At 41.1% G+C, this 14,624-nt stretch overlaps 1 protein-coding gene across 1 annotated transcript in view; it reads left to right on the forward strand.

Moving 5' to 3' along the window:
- Positions 1-14,624, forward strand: part of Khdrbs3 (KH RNA binding domain containing, signal transduction associated 3) — a 160,238-nt gene that overhangs the window by 119,234 nt on the left and 26,380 nt on the right. The window lies entirely within an intron of this gene.

The following is a 14,624-nucleotide window of genomic DNA, read 5'->3' on the forward strand; positions in this document are numbered from 1 at the left end:
TTGATTTCAGTTTGACCCCCATGAGCTCCAGACCTTTCCTGTGCAGTAACAAGGGTCATCTGTGTTGAGAAGCTGAAAGCTGAGGGGCAGCATTTAATGAAGTGCATGTGCAGGGCAGGAGTATAGTTCCTCGTGGTCTTTTGTGTTTTGGTATTTGACATAAAGAACCAGGGTTATAGCATTTGCCCCCATGAGTGCCGCGATCTGTCCAGGAGAGACGCCACAGTGTTAACAGTGAGCGAACAGAGAACAAGACGGAGCCGCGTTTACTCGGGGCCTGTTCTCAAGCATGGAATGTGAAGTGTTTCGTTGAATTCAAATGGCAATAGCAAGAATTAATGCACATGAGGAACCGGGGCCTAGGGAAATAAATAACTAATCTCAAATGGAAACTGGACCTATAAAGCTTGTGGTCTTTTCACTTAATCTGTGATAATATGGTAACGTGGTTAATTATAAGCATCCATTCCCATTCCTTTGGTCATTCATTCAGTCAGTATTTGTTGAATGTGCATTTTGTGTTAGGCATGTGCTTGATGATTGGAGTGTAAAGATTAAGACAAAGACCTTATTCTTGAAAAGCTCACTGGCTAGTAGGAAACAAGTACAGATATTTAAATGCAATAAAGTATGCTAATCAGTACATAAGTTCTGAGGAGAAATTTAGTATTTCCATTAAAAGACAATGCTGAATTCTGATTTGGAATTTGGGGGCATGTCTCTGAGAAGGTGGAAGGAGAAGTAGAAGTTCCCAAAAGACAAACATAGAAGCGAGTTCCACAGAGCAAGTCTAGGCAGCATAGGGACATGGAATGAAGTGTCCTATGTGGGAAGTACTCGTCATTTCATTATGATCAAACTGTGCATGCATGGAAGGAGAAGGAGGCATGTTCCCTAGAGCATGTGAGGCCCAGGAGGAGTGGGGAGAGTGAGAGGAGGCCAGAGGGGAAGTGTACCCTACTCAAGGCTGTCATAAGAGGCCCTGAAGAGTTACATGCAAGCAAATGATGTGCTTAGATTTGAATTTAGATAAATTAACTAGCTGACATTGTAGAGCTTGGACTGGCAGATGGTGAGCCTAGGGGCTAAGACCAGTGAAGAAGCGTGTGCATTATAAATTATAAGACCTTTAAGTGTCAGAAAAGACTCACTAGAAGAAGTTCCCTGCATGATACCTCATCTACCATTTTAGACTGATCTTTTCAGGCTTGCAGATTTTCCTACCTGAAGGAGCAGGAAATCACATGGTCATTGCATGCATGAGCAGCACAGAGACCACTGTTGGCGGGACACTCTGTTCGCTCATTAATCCAAGTAATATGTACAATAGACATTGCTCTTTTTTTTTTAAGTTGCATAATTTCCTTGCAATCATTTGCTTATAAGCAAAGGAGTAGCTCTGAAGTAGGTCTGTCGGGCCGTGAGCACACAGCACACAACTCTTCTGTGTAGTGCTCTCGGCTTGATCCAGACAACTGTGTGATAACTGAAAGCAAGTACCCTCATTATGGAGCTGGGTGAAGAAATGGCTTCCTGTAGTATTATTAGCTTGCTGGTGTTGCTGTAACAAACTTTGCTAAGTCTGGGTGGCTTCAATAACAGATTTATTTTCCCATGGTTCTTGAGCTGAGAGGTCCAAAATCAAAGTGTTGGTAGGTATGTTTCTTTGGAGATTTTCTCCTTGGCTTACACACAGTTGCCTTTGCCCTGTGTCCTCATGTGGTCTTTCCTCTGTGTGTGCACTCCTAGCATCTGTGTCTATTATCCACATGTTCTCCTATAAGGACTCCAGTCAGAAACTGGGGGTGGTGGCTCACATCTGTAGTCCCAACTGCTGGAGAGACTGAGACTGAGACAGGAAGGAGGAGGGTTTAAGACCCACCTGGGCAAGATAGACTCTAATCTCAAAAAAAAACAAAAAAAAAGAGTGGACTGGGTTAGAATCCACCCCTAAGGACCTCATTTCAATGTGGCTCACCTGTGTAATTGCCTCGCAAATTATCCCTAGTATTTTTGAGTAGGCACTAACAAGGAATTCAGCACCACTCTCATCTTTAGTCATGGGGTGTTTACTTTGTGACTGGCACTATTTCATGGGCTTCTGTAAATTGTCTCTCTTCAGTCTGAACATGTCATTCCATGTCATTAAGTTAAGAGAGGTCATGTTGCTTATAAAAACTCACGAGGCCAAGCTGTGGTGCAAATCTGTCTGCCCCAGCATTTTCTTGAGTGCTCTTTTCCTTCGCCTCCTTTCCCCCTCACCATAGTTTTGATTTCAGTTGCTGCAGCTAACTCCTACTTGTATTTCCCTCATATGGTACTAAAGTACCTAATATTTTGTGATGCTTTTAAGTCTTTTAGGCATTATGCTTTAACCCAAACTGGAAGTTTTGCCTTATCAGACGTGGACTGTCTTAATCAAACATAGAATTTCATTCACACTACATGTTAAAGTTGTAGGCTAAACTAGTGAAATTAAGAGCTTTGTTTTTCCCACTTTATATTAGATCCTTTCAGCAGGTAACATTTCCTGCCCCTGCTCTAAGGAGTATGCGGTCCTGGGGGTTATGCGGTAGTTAATACCATGTGATACCCTGTAACGCTTGATATCTATAGTCTTGATTTTGACACTCATTGTCTATAAAATTGGTCTCATACTTTCATAATTCTCCTTGTTCACAATGTGGAAGTGCCTCCTATGTCATTGGTGTAGTTGAGGACTTCCTAGTTGGTCCTACCTTTTAGAGGCAAGGCTGTTGTGGAGTCACCTGACGTGGCCTGCTATAGGGCAGCACTGAGCAGATGTTGGCCCTGCACTGTCCCCTGTGGGTTCCAGTAGCATGAAGGTGGGCACCCAGCATATGGCCCAGAATACAATGTGTAGCAAGTATAAAGCACACCAGATTCTAGAGACTCCATGTGAAGAAAAAGATAGATGCATCATTAAATGGATGTAGACATTAATTTTACCCATTTATTTTTACTGTTTTTAAAATGTGGCTAGTAGAAAGTTTTCAATGACAGATGTGGCTGCTATTTTCTCTTAGATAGGACTGGGTTGAATGAGCCCACCTCTGGCACTCTGGCAGAGCAGAGTGCTCCCGAGGCTGGGCATATCCACCCACGGTAGGCAGGTGACCTGCTGGGTACAGAGAGGTGGAGAGTCTCCACTCGGGTTCACAGTCTTCAGATTCCCATTCTGCTGTTTTATACTCCAAGAGGTCACAGTGCCACTGCAGTGCACATAGGCCCTGAACAGTTACAAGTTCAAAGATATTTTTCTTCCACATAGAGGTGTATTATTAACATCTGGAGACGTATTTTTTGCCACAGTGGTTAAGACTCCACAGACATGGTTTCAGATCCCAACTTTAACTTGGGGCAAGCTATCTGACCTTTTTGCTTCAGTTCATACAATCTTTACCTATTAGTTTTTTGTTTTATTTTTGGGGGCTATTTGGGGTGCTGAGGATTAAACCTGGGTCTTGTGCATGCTACATAAGCACAGTACCAGTGAGCTACCCTCCAGCCTGGCTACTGGTTTCTACTTGAGGGTTGACCCAGAAGTTGAAAGAGTTAGGAAAGCATATTGTCTGGGAGGTGCTTTGCTGCTGTCCTTTCTCTAAGTGAGTCAGGTGACGTCAGTAGCGCACTGGAAGCTGTGTGACCCAGCCTTGCCCCTGCCACAGCTCCTCTGGCTTCTGCTTCCATTTCAGGCCAGATGGCCACACAGAGCGTGCATGCTGTGACTCTCAAGGCTGCGTGAGACCAGGGGGCTGCTCCCCACACATGTGGTCATCTCTGTTTTTGCTATAAACTGAGAGTTAGGATAACCCACCTGACAGCAGGGGAGGGCTCCCCGATGTCTGTTACCTGTAGTGTGGAAGTGGGTTCCTTTCCGAAATGACTTTTTTTTTTTTTTTTTTTTGGTTCTGGAGATTGAACCAGGGCTGCTTTACCAATGAGCTACACCCCAGCCCTTTTTTTTTTTTTTTTATTATGAGGCAGGATTTCGCTAAATTGCTCAGTCTATTCTTAAACTTGTGATCCTCCTGCCTCAGCCTTCTGAGTTGCTGGGATTATAGGCTTGTGCCACTATGTTCAGCCAGAAATCACTTTTAAATTTCCTACTTTCTAATCATCATATGACACTGCATGTTGTAGAAAGTTTCTTGCAGGTGGTTTTACAAATTTGATTTTTTTTTTCCTCCAAATTTTCAAGTGCCATGTGTTAGAATACAGATGACAGTCTTAACAGAATGATAAAAAATCTACTATAGTTCAGTTGCATTTCTCCATTGATTTTTGTAATGACCTTGATATGGTTGATATTGTTGTGTAAAATAAAACATTGTTTATCTGATTTCACACATTTAGTGAGTAACAAGACATTGACACACTTACTGTGAATATGAATATAAAGGTCTTTACAATATTGGAATTGTTCTAATACACACTGGTTTAAACATAGTCATTGACTACTTCCTATGGATACACAGCTTCAGTGGATAAGGAGGAGCAGGTGATAAATGTCCTCGGCCCTCAGGGCCCTGCCCTGGCCTTCCTTCCTGACTGAACCTTCATGATAGCATGGCTTTGACACCTGGAAAGGGCTTATAAATGCATCCATTTCATTCTAAACTCGGTGGCATTAGTTTGCATTCGATGTTTTCTTTGTATTTCTAGGAACTCTCACAATATTTTAGTCTGTTTCTGAGTAATTGTAAAGTCTCCAAAGCAGTGTTTGGCTCATATAATGATCATAAAGTAAGTAGAAAAAAAAGGTTCTCAAGAAAGTGTCCAACGTCCCTGAGGGCATGTGGATGTGATTCATCAGCTTCTGGACTGGTTTACTTCTACACCGTGTGTTTCCCTTAGCACTCTGGGGCTCCATGGATCTCTAAGGATGTTGTCCTTCTAAATTAAATCTCTGTGGTTTTCATGAAAAATACTTTTTTGTTGTTTATTTTTTTTCTCTCCTCCCCCACCCCACATTTTTTATTGGTCCATTACAGTTGTACATACTGAAGGGATTTTTCGTTCCCTATTTATACTTGCACATTTTTTATTGGTCCGTTACAGTTGTACATACTGAAGGGATTTTTCGTTCCCTATTTATACTTGCACACAATACAGTTTGGTCAATATCACTCCCTAGCCCTTCACCCCATGAAAATATTTTAAATTCCTGAAAAAATAATTTAGAATAATAGCTATTATGTTGGAGAATTTATTAAACTTGTTGAACTTAGTGCCCAGCTATCTCATGTCCTTTATATGTGTCATCTGAAGTTTTCATAATGACCCTGCCTGGCTGGTTTTTCCATATGAGAAAACTGAGAATTGAGAGTTTTAACAGCTTTCTCAAGAGTACACAACAGAAAAGTACTTGAGTCTGTGTTTTTTGTTTGATTAGCCTCTTAAGAAAAATTTTGTATTTTAAAATCATTGACTTGATTTTTGACAAAGCAACACCATTTTTTGGATAAAGTTCCTTTATACAAATAGAATAGAGTAATGAGAGTTGTCAGTAGCTGAGAATACTCTGGGTGTACTTTCAGACGAGTCTAGGAGAGCAATGAGACAGAGATCAGTGTCACCACGTGCTGCTCTCTCCTTTTTGGCTGTTTCTGTTGGCAGCTGCAGCACTGTGGATCCAATTAGGTCTTCTCAAGAGCTTACCTATGGAGGTCTGAAGATAATTGGGATTTTCTACTTTGGAAGTGATGACCTATTGTTTTACTGAAGATGTTACCGTTTAAACATTAGTAAAACTGTCTTTTGGAAAATAATACTCTTTGTATTAGGGATTAGCTGTTTAGGACTTTTAAAAGCAGTATATATTGATTTGGTCTAGATTAAAAGTTTTGTCAATCATCCTTGTAAAATTTTTGTCAAGTCAAATTTTTTTCCCTCTTCTAGTGAGCCAGCCCAGGGCTTCACACATTCCGACCACACACTGTACCACAGGGGCATCCCTAGCCCATCAAATGTACTTTTACATAAACTGATCATCTGGATCTTTGGCAGCTGGCTGCACAACTGCTGAAGGAACCTCTTGACACAAGCTGAGCCGTATAAGCTATCAACAAACATATTTCTAACACAATACTAGTTAGTGTCAAAAAGCAGAAATACCACCGAATTATACCATAGACCTATAAATTCCTTCTCAGTAGAAAAACTGTAGAAAGTAAAAATGGAGGTCAGTGGTGAAAACCTGACGCTTCGTTGCTTTAAGGAAGAAAGCTTCCAATAACGCTGTGGAAGCATAGCAAGAAGACTCTGTTAGTACCCTTGTGAGGGATGTAGGGACCTGACACAGGAGACAGATTGGCTCAAGTGCGAGTACAACATGGGTACGAGGGAATTCACAACCAGGAACCCGGGGATGTCCATGGACAGGATCCAGTCTAATGACTCGGGAGGACTAGTATTGAGGGCAGACCAGGCCAGCATGCGGTCCCTGGGGAGGGTGGGTACAGGGAGCCAACCACTGTCAGAGGTGTGGAGTGCTGATACTGAGGTTATGAGGAACTCTGCAGATGGGCTTAGGAGATGCTGAGGATTGACGGTGGAAAGCGAAGGAGCAGCCCCAAGCCAATGTTAACAGTCATTATTACCCTGCGCTGACCATCTCCCGTAATGTATCAGTCACTTTAAGAATGAAGTGTCTCCTCTGCTTTTAATTTTAACCCTATGAGGTATATATTAATATCACATTTTATTCTTGAGAAAATACGGAGTAAACAAGTTGCTCAAGTTATACACTTAGTGACACTATGGACTTCAAGCTTCTCTTTCTTTCCTTTATGCTAGTGTTTTTCTTCTGTTTGCAAGGGTTCAGGGTGGGCAAGGTGAGGATACTAGAACTGCACCCAGGTATGCTTTACCTCTGGTGAGGTAAATAAATGAGACCCTATCTCATTTATTTTTTGTTTTGAGATAGGGTCTCACCAAGGTGTTGAGAATCTAAGTTGCTGAAGCTAACCTTGAACTTGCAATCTTCCTGTCAGCCTCCTGAGTTGCTGGGATTGCAGGCAAACCTGCTACGGCAGTGTGTTCCAAAGAGCAGTACACACATCACTGCTGTCTCACAATGTGATTTTAGATGTACAAAGTCACTTCTTTTAAAATGTCAGACTTTTTATTGAAAAAGTGAATTTCATTTTTAAGTATGTGATTTTATGAATATTATTGCAATAACTGAATCATAGTAAATTTATTAAAATTAAAGAAAGTCAGTATAGAGAGTAATATTCAGACATGGATGGCAGAGGTCCTAAGAGTGGTCCACGAATGCTGCGGTTTGTTGAACACCACACCCAGATGAGGGACTGGTGCTTCTCCTGAAAGCTTACTAAATCAGTTTGAGGACCACCCTGTGCCCCCGCCATGACACTTGATACTCCATTGTCCTGGAATTCATCAAAGAAACCTTGTAGCTTCATCAGGGAATCCCTTAGAATTAGGCTTGTGGAAAAGAAAGGGATTTTTTTTTTCAAGAGATAAGTGTTGACGGAATCCAATATCTGTGAGTACTCGCCAGGTGCTCTCATGCCTGTCCTTTTATTTAATTTCCCAGTCCCTTGGTAGGACTGTCAGTCCTTAGTTTTATAATTAAGGAAAGCGATGAACTTGTACTTGACCAAAGCCCCACAGTTGAGAAGAGGTGGGCTTCATGACCAGCTGCCCTCCTTGTTTTTCTGCTTCACTTGAAGGCAAGGAGAAGAACATGAAGAATCAGCATGCTCTCAATGTAGGGAGCACCAGAAGTGCTGGCCGGGCCACAGGAATTCTGTGTTGGATCTCCAGGCATGTCCGGGAGCACCGACGGGCGAGGCAGGCTAGTGGCAATATGTCAGCTGCTGCTGTCGGCTCATCCCTCAATGTTCCTGAGGATACATGAGATCTATCACTGAGGAATTGTCGAGTAATGGCAGTGTGTGAAAACAGCGTCCACCGGGGGATGTACTACATCACTTGGATTTAGCGCTGCCATCTGCTTAATAGCATGGAGAAGACTACAGTGGCACTTGTGATCATCCACTCACAGCAGTGACAGATGCCTTGCAGAGCAAGCACCAGGAAAAGAGGCTTGTTAGCAGATGCAGATTGTGTGACAGGGTTTCTGAGAAGAGTACATTTGTTGGTTACCAAACCCTGGTTTAAGGTCTAAGATAAAGTTCACTCAATACGTCTCTCCATGTTTTCTTCCTCTATGTTTGAAGCCTTCTTAAAATGTGTATTGCTTTCTAAAACAATTTTCCTAACAATTTTTTTGTTGGTAAAAAAAATAATTATTTTATTTGTAACTTTTTTAAGAATTTCTGATGCTTCAACATGGGTGGCATGACAAGAAAACAGTGACGATAAACCCATGCAAACCTGAATTTGAAGCCTTGTCCCATTAGTTCATTGATTTATGATTTTTTTAACTCAAGATTTACATTTTTTATTTGTTCTTTTCAGATATACATGACAATATGATTTTAATCAGGTCACTTGAGTCTTTCCTCATCTGTAGAGTGGTAACAATAATATTTGACATGCAAAATTGTGATTGAGGTAGCAAATGTCATGAACATAATAGCACACTCTGTTCCCAGCCCTTCACAGCCTCCTTCAGGTTGATACTGTTATCATGCCATGTTACGGGTGAGGAAATTGAGGCCCGGAGCCTCAGCACTCTGCTACACTACCTCTGAGTAACTCTTGCTGTAAGAGGTCAGCTATTGCACCTAGAAACTACTCGTCTTTCCTGAGAAAGATTCCAGTTCATAAAAATCCCAACCAATAATCGGAAGAAATGTATTTATAACATGTTATTTTGATCCTTATTTGTGAAATAAAAAGTGGCCAAAGGCTCATTTAGATTAAATTGGTTAGCCAGGCACAATGGCACGTGCTTGTGATCCCAGCCACTTGGGAGACTGAGGCAGGAAGATCACAAAGCCTGGGCAACTTGGCAAGGCCCTATCTCAAAATTAAAAATTAAAAAGCTACATCCCCAGGGATAAAGTACCCTTGCATCCAGTCCCCAGTAATAATAAATTATTTAGAGTCCTGAAATGTGTTGGAAGCATAGATTTGATGTCAAAGCCTGAAGTGACTTTTGAGGGATGGTCTATGATAGAGAATACCAGTGCTTGAAGGTTTTAGTCTGTTCATACCTCCTTTATTGAACTCACAACTATAGAAACTGAAATAGCTCTGACATGGTACAGATTGTATTTTCCCCTCTTACTTTTCATTGTGAAGGGACATTTCTTTTGGAAGATAATGTGTGAGTTTATCTCAGAGGCCTTAAAAATGTCTCTAACCTGTGACTCAGTGTTTCTACCAGAAGTGCCTGAACTCACAGTACTACAGTGAGGGTTAACAGTGAGTACATTTAAGAGCTCTTGAAGATTTGAGGGCAAGAGAAATAGGTGTTGGATCTATTTTCTTATTTACCTTTGAGTAAATTGTGATGTAACCAATTAAAATGGGTAATGCGATTTAGGGAAAAGTAACTCATGTTCAACTGGGGATGTCTATGGAATTGTAACAATTACATTAAATGATTGATGTGGAAATTTTTGCATACTGATAAGTGGCTATCCAAATAGTAGCTGTTATTCTATCCCCATTTTTCTCATTAGTTACCAATATAGTATCAAGGTTAAATTTTTACCTCCAACTTTTTAATGTCACCAAGTTGTACATTTATTTTTTGCTATTCTCTTGTTAGTATCCAAAAGTATATGTACCCAGTGTTTTTACCCAGTTGATCTCCTAGAAATGAGGATAGGATGCTCAGTCTCCCAGCTATACATAAAGAGTTAGAATGAAAATGCATACACTTAGGAGTCAGGCAGACCAGACCTCTCCAGTTAGTAGCTGTGCTTGTGATATTTCACTAACCCTCAGTTTCCCATCTACACTATGGGAACAGTAGCATGCCTATTACCTCATAGGATGTGTGTGAGGCTTAAATGAGAGAATACAGTTGAGCAGCTGAGAACAGAGGCTGGCACATCACACAGGCATCAGTGGTGTCTTGGGTCACTCACCTGTAACTGCTGGGCAGTTGCTTGGTGCTTAGCAGTAGTGACGGTGGTGGGATGCACCCACCTTGTCTGATCATGCTCCGCTGTGTGTTTAAAAGCAGTAATGGTTTCTACTTTTATGTTGGTCACTTCTTTCTCTAATGCTTTTGTTTAATGTTCTATAAAGGATCAAAGAGTAGATATATATATGGGAAAGTCAGGAATCAGTCATAAAAATGTCCCCGTGTTCCTTAAACCTTACCACTTAGAAGGGGTGCTATACAACATAAAGATGAATCCTTGTTGATTAGAAAGTTTGCAAAATGGAATATTTCTCAAATCCAGTTGCAATCTTTTTAATTGGATGTAGTCTTAGGTATTGCTGAAGTTTAGAGACATTTAATGTAAAAATCATAAAGAATGCATGTAGATATATATATCCTGATAAAGCATTTTAGGTATTGGAAAAACTTTTAGCCATAGCATTAGAAATAAAAGAATCTCTGCGTTATGGCTGAATCGAGGCTTAGTTAATAAAAATGCAGAGTTTGGCCTGTCTGAGCTGGTCTGCCTGGATCAGAATCACAGGTCAGCCTTCTGACTACAGTGTCACTGTGGGCAACTCACTTTGCCTGGGTTGTAAACTGGCATGGTGATAATAGTGACTGCATCCTAGGTTGTCAAGCATTTTAAGGAGTTCATACACAGAACTCCTTAAAATTACAGTATGGGGCCTCACATACTGTAGATGCTGTAATTAATAGCTGTCATTCAAGTTCTGAGATCTTCATTTAAAACCCCCCTAGGTAAAAGTCTTAGATTCAGAATGTGGAGACAGTTGGCACATATCATACGGTAATACAACTCCAGTGGAGACTGTGCCTCTTCTCTAAGACAGTGATTGCCCCTTGGATGATTTGCAGTATGGTCATGGAAAATTGGACTGTAAAAGGATGCAAGCATGTGTGATGATTTGAAAAATGGGGGTTGGGGGCAAGGAGAATGGCATGCAGTCTTGGGGGTGTTATCCCGTGTAACAATATTACTAATACAAAAAATTCATGGACCCTCCTGTTATTTTCCTCATATACCCTTTTTATTTGCTATTTATTTATTTAGTAAGTGCTTGGAAACTGAACCCAGGGTGCATTACTACTAAGCTACATGCTTTTTTAATTTTTTATTTGGAGACAGGGTTCACTAAGTTCCTGAGGGTCTCCCTTAGTTGTTGAAATCAGCCTCTAACTTGAGATTTCCCTGCCTCAACCTTCCAAGTCACTGGGATTACAGGCATGTGCTATTGCACTTGGCTTACATGCCATTTTAAAAGTTAATATGGCTTTTAGAATTTCCCAGAGTGGTATGCACAGGTCACTATGCTTTCCTGTATATTTCAGTCCTTGCCAGATTGCTTGCAGCAGATCTGTAGTTCCTAGGGTTGGTAGTTACATCATCCAAAACCCCTCCTGATTCTCCTCACCTCACATCCCCTCCACCATGTTGCACAAGCCTGTCTTTACTCTGAACTTGCTGCTACTCTCAGTAGGACCTACTAGATGACTGAGAATGTGTCCTCTTTGAGTAAAGATTCCCTCAGTGACAGGGTGCCTTCTGTATTTAATTCTCTGTCCCCAACACCTAGTGTAGAACTGACGAGGAAAGCAATTGTGTTTCAGTTGAATTGATAATTTCTGGATCTGCGTTTGTCCTTGAAGCCTCTGTAGAAAGCTGCAGGGAGAAGTGTGGCAGGTTGAAAAGCAGGTGTCCTTCTTGTGACTGCATGAAAACTTTTGCAGCCTTTAAAGCATCCTGTACTTTTTATTTTTCAAGCTGTATCTTGATAAGCTATCTGTAGAGTTTATTAAACTCTACAGTGATTTTGATAGGCAGTGAAGGTTGAGAACCATTCCTCTTGACTAGTAAGTACTTTATAAATGAGGGAACATATGGAAAGCCTAGCAGATACTTGCTAAATATTTGTTTTCCAAAACACAATATATACATTATTGGCATTTCTATAGTGTCTTCCATTCATTGGTTCAGTTGGCAACTTACAGAATACCTACTATGTACCAAAAATTATCCTAGTTGCTTAAGAAGTATTGATAAACAAGTAGGAAAACGATCCCTGTCCTAAGGAAGACAGTTGTAATTATGTTGGACATGTTCAGCTTCGTGGACAGGATGGTTTAAGATTTCAAGGAGGTTTCAGAGATTTCCTGAAGGGGACATTTGTGGGCGCAGTGGTCCCTGTAAAGCCCATTGATGGGAGTATGTCTGCAGTGTTCTGTCATCCTTAAATTTACAATTTCCTTCTGTTTGAACTTATCATTTTAGGTCTTCTGAGTAGAAATTTTTGTTCCCCTTTAGAATAAATTTTGTAACAATATTTAGTAAAAAAATTAACTTTTAAAGAATATGTTATAATAATTTTCTACTTGACATTAATACTAGCATGACTGGAAGAGTGTGTGAACTTAAAGCTGTGGCATTGAAGACGACTGTCCTGCTCTAGGCCTGTAACCAACTGTGGTCGGTCACATAATGGCTCTCAGAGTTGTCCTCACCCTGATTCCCAGATCGGTGGATATGCCACCTTACTTTGCAGATGATACTTTACAGATGTGTTTAAGTAAGGACCTACATTGGGCAGATTATCCTGGAATATATGAGAGGCCATTTGTAATCCTAAAAGTGAAAGAGGAAGTGAAAAGAAAAAACCTCCCCAAACTCCTCACACTGAGTGTGAAGATACAAAACTGGCGCCTGCTCAGGGAAAAGCCCTTCTCTGGCTCAATGGGTCTACAAGGACGTTTCACCTGGCTTCTCTTTCTATAAATTGAAACCTCTGCTCTGTAGGGCCCAAAGAGAAATGCCCCAGCTCCTTCTCCTCAGTCGGATGAACCACATGAACTTCAGTTTTCCTTTGGGCACTCTTTACTGATGTCTTCTGGGGCTGGGTGTCCAGATGTGACAGGCCGGGATCCAGGCAGGCTCTCTGGCTTGGCGGCTTGTGACAGCAGAGGAGAGTCAGAAAATAAGTGGCTGTGAAAAAAGGCCCACAGAAATTCAATCCTGTTGGCTTTGAAGATGGAGGGAATGGCCACAGACCGGACAGAATCGTGCTGAGGTGCTGGAGGGGGCAGAGAAATAGGTTCTTCCTTCTAGCCTCCAGAAAGGAATGCAACCCTGCCCACAACGTCACTATAATCCAGCGAGGCACATGCCAGACTTCTGACTCACAGAACTGAAGATCAGTAATGTGTGTTAAATTGCTAAACTTTATAATTTGTTATAGCAAAACTAGAAAATATAGCGGGGTGCAGTGGCACTCACCTGAGCAACCCCAGCATGTCAGGAGGCTGGGGCAGGAGGATCCAGGTTCATAGCCAGCCTCAGCAAAAGCGAGGCACTAAGCAACTCAATGAGACCCTGTCTCTAAATAAAACAGAAAATAGGGCTGGGGATGTCGCCCAGTGGTTGAGTGCCCCTGAATTCAATCCCCAGTACCCCCTCCCCCACAAAATAGAAAATACCACAACTAACAGGCAGAAGAAGAGATACATCCTTCGCAGGTATAAATGTTTTCTTAAATTCTCTGTTCTTTTTCATAAGATACTTGATATCTTTTTCATAAGATACTCATAAAAATTATGAGATAAGAAAATGTAATAGTTAACCGAGAAAATAATCAGTAGAACCAGACATCTAGGCATGGTGCTGTCACTTGTAATTCCTGCAGCTTGGGAGGCTGAGGCAGGAGGATCATAAGTTCAAAGCCAGTGCCAGCAACTTAATGAGGCCCTAAGCAAGTTAGTGAGATGCCATCTCAAAATAAAAAATAAAAAGGACTGAGGATGTGGGCTCAATACCTGGTACCAAAAAAAAAAATTAAAAAATTAAAAAGAGTAAAAGAACCAGATAGAGGTAACCTAGGTACTGGAATTTCCAAGCAAGAATTTAAAAACTGGTATAATGGATATGTTCAAAGATATTACACAATGGCAGACTGAACAAATGGGAGTATTGCTGAGATGGAAATTCTAAAAAATGAACCTAATAGGTGACAAAAATCGAAAATATATGTTGGAGAAAAGATGGTGTTGGGAAAACTGGAAATCCATAAGTCAAAGAAAGAAATTGTATCCCTCTCTCTCAACACTGCACAAATGACACATGAAATGACCAAAGACTTAGTAATTAGAACAGAAACCTGGGGTTGCCAGGAGAAAATGTAGGGTGAACGCATCATCATCTTGGGGCAGGCACCAGCTTCCTCAGCAAGACTTCAGAAGCTCAAGAAAAGTCAGACATCAAGAAGTGGATGCCATCAAATTAAAACCCATACCACAGAGGAAGTGGCCAAGAGCATGAAAGAGAGCCTACAGAAGCGAGAGATCTTTGCCACCTGCTCCTCTGGCAGGGGATTAATATCCAAAATGTATAAAACTCTCAAAAAACACCAAAAAATCCAATCAATAAGAACTAAATAGATATTTCTCAAAAGAAGAAACACAAATGGCCAACAAATTCATGAAAAAACAGTTGACATCTCTGGCAACAGAAGAATGCAAATCAAAACAACACTGAGAT

This window comes from Callospermophilus lateralis, chromosome 16, assembly GCF_048772815.1.
Source record: "Callospermophilus lateralis isolate mCalLat2 chromosome 16, mCalLat2.hap1, whole genome shotgun sequence".
Lineage (NCBI taxonomy): Eukaryota > Metazoa > Chordata > Mammalia > Rodentia > Sciuridae > Callospermophilus > Callospermophilus lateralis.